Source organism: Emys orbicularis, chromosome 10 (assembly GCF_028017835.1).
Source record: "Emys orbicularis isolate rEmyOrb1 chromosome 10, rEmyOrb1.hap1, whole genome shotgun sequence".
Taxonomy (NCBI): Eukaryota; Metazoa; Chordata; order Testudines; family Emydidae; genus Emys; species Emys orbicularis.
The window spans coordinates 71,277,702-71,283,876 of record NC_088692.1 but is presented as its reverse complement, the minus strand read 5'-3'; the positions used below and the strand labels follow the sequence as shown (position 1 = coordinate 71,283,876).

The 6,175-nt window shown below is 39.6% G+C and overlaps 1 long non-coding RNA gene across 1 annotated transcript; it reads right to left on the bottom strand.

Moving 5' to 3' along the window:
- Positions 1-2,484: 2,484 nt before the first annotated feature.
- Positions 2,485-5,614, bottom strand: LOC135884949 (uncharacterized). The gene is made up of 2 exons (XR_010561725.1): positions 5,315-5,614; positions 2,485-2,787 (listed from the first exon to the last, which is right to left on the bottom strand). It is a non-coding gene; the product is annotated as an uncharacterized LOC135884949 (long non-coding RNA).
- Positions 5,615-6,175: the final 561 nt, after the last annotated feature.

Here is a 6,175-nt window from a genome sequence, read left to right as displayed (position 1 = left end):
AAACAAGTCCTGTGCCAGTCATGCGTATAGCAAAACTGCCTGTATTTCACAAAGGTGAGTGGAAATGATTTCAGTTTAGGAAGCAATTTTTGGATTCTTTTGAATGAAAGGCATCATAGAGATGTAAATCATGATCATTACCATATATGTAGAGGATAGTAATGTTAATGTCCATTCAAGATTTTTGAAACGAGGGCACTTGGATCAGATATGGATCTGTATTTTGACTCCCCGCCCCAAAAAAATTAGTGATCAGTTGCAAAATTTAATAGAAATTTGTGGGTGTTTAATCACATTTTGGTTCTGACTCTTCTCTGCTTGGATTTTTGGCCTGACTTGCACTTCATAATCTGATAACTGTTGTTTATGGTACTAACCCTCTTCTGTGGTTATAGAGCCTTGAGTGTGTGCATGGTTACACCTGTTCTCCGCATTCAGTGTCTAAAAACTTTGAAATGGTCTATGCCAGTTGTGTACAGAATACAGTGCATCTTTTAAAATAAAAGAACCTTGCTTAAATCTTCAGTCTCTCATCACCATGAACATCTTTCTCATTGTGTTGTTTTGCTAGCTGTCTGGCTGTCTACTGTGTTCTTCTTCTATATTCCTGTGCTACTGCTTCTCATTAATGGCAAACTAGAATCCCTCTATGTTATGGGGCAGCTATGGTATCATCCATCCTGAATGTTCAAAAAGATGAGATTGAGTGTAAATCATAGCATTTTTAAAATTAAATTTAAATAAAAAAAAAAAGCTGGGTTCTCTTCATTTCCTTCTGGTTCTTGTGCATCCAGAGGTGCCAGAAATGTATCTTTAAACAAAAAAAAAAGAATGCTGATGTTTTCACATAATCGCATGACTCCAGATCTAGGGCGTTAAGAAAAGAATATTGGAAGAATCATGATAAAATTGTGAAAATTGGCCACTACATCTGGTATTTAAAACTTTGTGGTTCTGGAGCAAAATTTTAAATTGTTTTGTCAATTAAAAATATAATACATAATTTTATACCTCATGGCATTTTACACAATAAATAATTAATATCAATTTGAATGTCATTTATTTTCCTTCCTTACTGATCTTTGTTACTTTAACATGCAGATAGAGTCATCAGAATAATTAATTTTCCTTCATTTTGTGCTTTTAAAAACTTGCATTTCTAAAGCAGTGGTAAAGGTATGAAAGCCTGGTAAAACAAGTGATATGCAATACACATAGGCACAGGCTGAACTTTTCAAACTTTTAGGCACCTAAACCCATAGCTAGGTTGTGTTTCTTTCTCCTTATGCCTCCCCCCGTGTGTGTGTGTGTGTGTGTGTGTGTGTGTGTCCTGATTTGTTAGAAGCATAGAAGAATGCTATATCAGGGGTCGGCAATCTTTCAGAAGTGCTGTGCCGAGTCTTCATTTATTCATTCTAATTTAAGGTTTCGTGTGCCAGTAATACATTTTAATGTTTTTAGAAGGTCTCTTTCTATAAGTCTATAATATATAATTAAACTATTGTTGTATGTAAAGTAAATAAGATTTTAAAAATGTTTAAGAAGCTTCATTTAAAATTAAATTAAAATGCAGAGCCCCCCAGACCAGTGGCCAGGACCCGGGCAGTGTGAGTGCCTCTGAAAATCAGCTCACGTGCCACCTTTGGCACACGTGCCATAGGTTGCCTACCCCTGACCTATATCTTCCACAGAAGTTAACAGGAGCTGTAAGCACCTCTCAAAGTCAGTTCCCTTTTAATTTAGAAGCCTAACTTGAGGAGAACAGGTTTGAAAAATTTGGCCTTAGTTCTTGGAAATTGTGAGTTTCCTAGTTTTCACTAGAAAGGGTTAAACCACAATGAAAGATTGCATAGATGGGGGGTTAGAATTTGAACCTAGATCCAGATTTGCAACTTTCTCCTATCCTTACAATGAGCCAAATCAAATCAACCGCCCCTAAACTTTGGATCTAATTTTTTCCTAACATCCCAAATATCTAAGTTCGACTTTGTGTGTACAAAAGCATGTGAAGTGTCTTGGTATTGCCTGTAGGCAAGTTGGTAAAGGGGCTGCTGTAGCCTCCTTGAAACCTCTGCTCAATGTACACTTAGGCTCAAATCCTAAGGAGAGATTCCAGAGTGGATTTGATTTAAATCACTAGTCAGGAAGACTCGATTTAATCATGGATTTCTACATAAAAGTGCATTCTTGTTGGTTGTTATAACCTTAATACATATTCTTCACAACTCAGAGATATAGGTTTCATTTTTAGAAGGTACACACTATACATTTTTAAGTGATTTATTTCAAAAACTTTTCAGATTAGTTTTATAACTATATCAGAAAATGAATGATTGTTTGGTTATTTCATTTACCAAAGGTAATTGAAGCAGATATTTATGAAGTCACTGGGAGGTGAACTATCTCCAGTTCAACAGGTTAATCATTAATATTTGGAGGATTTTCTTGCCATGCTGTATTAGGAGGAGAACATCACCAGAGAGACATTTAAATTGTTTTATTTAACTAAAACAACAACGTTATGTATTTTGGATTTTTTTCTTCAACAGCAAACATATAATATTTTAACAAAACAAGCATATGAATTTTTGAATTTAGTTCAAGTTTTTTAAAATCAGGTTTGTTTTTGTTAAAATTGTTTTTAACTAAAATAGTTAAATGAAATATTAAAAAAAAAAACAAAAATTAAATCAATTATGTCAGCCAGATCAACATGAGAAACTTAAAATATTGGCTTCTGCAGCTAACTCAGTTGTCTTCACCTTCATTTTCTTGTTTGTTCATAATCTGGAAAAGAAAAACAAGCTTTCCTGCTTTTTCAGGTCCCAAACAATTTCTCAATTCGGAATGAATTAGTCCAAAGGAAGAAAATATTCTTTCTACACCGGCAGAAGAAGCTACTGCTGTTAAAAGTGAGATTATCACTTCAACAGTCTCTGAATCCAAGTGCTTAAGTGATTTCCACCAGTTCACTGGTGTAATTTTCTTTAAAATATCATCAGCAAACATACATTTCTAGAATGGTTCACCCTTAGCTCTGAAGTTTATTATAGTTGGCATTATGGAGGGATGATTGCTGGATGTCCATGTCATAGCCAACTCCTCTTCTTCAGCAGTTAAGGTTTGACCCTGGTACCGAGTATTGAGAATATTTGCAAGAAAATGTGCTGGAGATCTCAGCAATAAAAGAGCTATTTCCCTGCATTTTGTTCAAGGCTACAGAAATAGGCTTCAGGGTACTCAGCATGTGTTCAACATTTCTTTTAAGCCCAATGTTGAGAACTTTGGCTGTGACAGTGCCATCTATTTTTTCACAATGTTGTTCACAAACTGTCATCAGATTAGGCCAGTTCTTGATATAGTGCTCAAAATAGTCCACTACTGAGTTCTATTGCACATCTTGTGGGAGATTTAGCTTGGTTCCTCCCACTTTTTTCAGAGCAGCTGCTGCAAAGTGGTTGTTACTGAAGTAATGTTGCAATTTCAACAACATTAGCCTTTATTTCTGGAACACTGAAGTCTTTGGCTAGGAGGTGCATCAAATGAGCACTGCAACCGTATGTTATTAGCTTGGAACTCTCTTCTAAATAATTTGTTCTCATCTTGGATACATTTGCAGCATTGTCTGTGACCAAGCTGCGTACTAGACATTTGAATTTTTCCTCACAGTTTTTTATACTTTTTACTGCTACTTCTTATAAGTATTCTGCTGTGTGTGCATTTCCTGATGTATCAATTGTTTCTGTAAGGAAGACATTCCCTTCTTCTGTTGTCACACAAGCACATACAACAGGATCATTGTGGATATTGCTCCACCCATAAAGTCTCAGGTTAACAATTTCATCCTCTAAACCTTTTGCACACTGCTCAATTTCTCTTTCATACACTTTATCCAGAAATTTGCCTGTGACATCTGTTCTGTTGGGTGGACTGTATTCTGGTCTTAATGACTGAGCCATGTTAATGAAGTGTGGGTTCTAAATCATACAGAAAGGAGAGTTTGTGGCATAAACAAACCAGACAATTTTTTAATCAATTACCTCTTTTTGTATTCTGCTGGTTCTTATCACAAACTTATCTATGGTTGTTACTAGATGATGGAGATTTTTTTTTTTTTTTTGCTACAAGTGATATACTGTGGCTATGTGACATACATGATGTGACTGAAACACTATCACTGGCAGATAATTCTGAAACTATAGAAAATGATGGTGATCTTGAAGGTGGATAGTCTTCAGAATCCTGTATGTGGAGGATGGATTCTCCTAAACAAAATAAAGCTATGGCTACACTTGCAGATGTAGAGTGCTGTGAGTTAAACCAGCCTTCGGAGACCACAGCAGGGACAGCGCTGCCGTGTGTTTACACTGTCAGCTGCAAGTGCAGTGGCATGGCCACATAGCAGCTCTTGTAACGCCACAGAGAGCAATGCATTGTGGTAGCTATCCCAGTGTGCAAGTGGCTGCAGTGTGCTTTTCAAATGAGGGGGTGGAATGTGACAGGGAGTGTTTTGTGTGTATGTGGGGGGGAAAGAGAGTGGGTTTTGGGGGGCAGAGTGTGTGTCAGCATGCTGTCTTGTAAGTTCAGACAGCAGCAGGAGGAAACCCCCATATCAACCCCCCCCCACCTCTCTCTCACACACAAGCACACATGCCTGCCTCTGCAGCAGAAGAATTCCACAGTAATGGTTTGCTTTGTGTCCCGGAGCAGATAAGCATGCCGGCTGTCAGAAACGGAGCTTTGAAAGGAGATATCCGCATGCCTGCAGCCGAGTTCAAAACAATGACCAGAGTGGCCACTTGACTTCAAGGGATTATGAGACATTTCCGAAGGCCAGTCACAGTGCAGTAATGCAAAACGTCATTCACGCTGGCATCCAGGCGTTTCAGCCAGTGTGCAGCAAGCTCTATGCTTCTCGTAGAGGTGGTTTACCAGGGGCCCTCCAGCCATGGAGTCCAGGTGCATGCCAGTGTGGACACCTCAGGAGTTAGTGTATTAAATCAGCCCCGGGCGCCCTAACTTGCAAGTGTAGCCAAGCCCTGAGTCAATGCAGTTATTTAACTACTATTACCATACTGCTCATTTAGTATTACTCACTGCAGTCACTGACACTCAGTACTAGTTTAAAGGTGAAATTGTAAAAGGAAGATCTGCCTATTTCAGCTATTTACTTTTTATCACAACTGCATCTAAAATGATAGTACCATAGAGTAACAACTATATTTTTTGCTCAAACATGAGAATTCAGGAATAGTCCAGAAGGAAGACAGGCAGTCCTTGAGAAAGAAGTATGAAATAAAAAATGTTTACCAACCTGAAGATCCTGCATGTTCAGACATGTTCCTTTCATCATCTTCAACGCAGCTTCCTCCTGAGAAGGAACACTTCTCATGACGTTGTTTCATTTGGGCAAAAAGGCCTTAAATTTCTTTGTTGCACTGTTTGCATTTTGCACACATGCCTGTCTTACCCACAGGTAGAAGAACTTCATTAAAATATTCCCAAACTGGGTCTCTTTTACGGCCTGCTGCCATTATAGGTTTTCCCTTCTAGTGAGAGAATGGTGTGGTAGATCTCAAATCAATGAAGGCTACACTCAGAAAGACCTCAAGACTTCTGGAATATGCTGCTCAAACAGTTTCACTTTTGTTTCTACTCCCTGTCCCTCCCTCCTCACATTTATCTCCAGACTTCTTCTCCTTGTCCAGATCTATTCCACCCCCAACAATCTTCTGTTCCAGTGTTTCCCAAACTTGGGACGCTGCTTGTGTAGGGAAAGCCCCTGGCGGGCCGGGCTGGTTTGTTTACCTGCCCTGTCCGCAGGTTCGGCCGATCACGGCTCCCACTGGCCGCGGTTCGCTGCTCCAGGCTAATGGGAGCTGCTGGAAGCGGTGCGGGCCGAGGGACATACTGGCCGCCGCTTCCAGCAGCCCCCATTGACCTGGAGCAGCAAACAGCGGCCAGTGGGAGCCGTGATCGGCCGAACCTGCGGACGGGGCAGGTAAACAAACCGGCCTGGCCCGCCAGGGGCTTTCCCTACTCAAGCGGCATCCCAAGTTTGGGAAACACTGTTCTATTCATTGAACTTTTTGAAACTTTGCACTTTTAGAGAGAGGTAAGGGATTGATTCTGTGTACACAAATTTGCAGAGGGACAATAGGGTTGAGATCTGTTA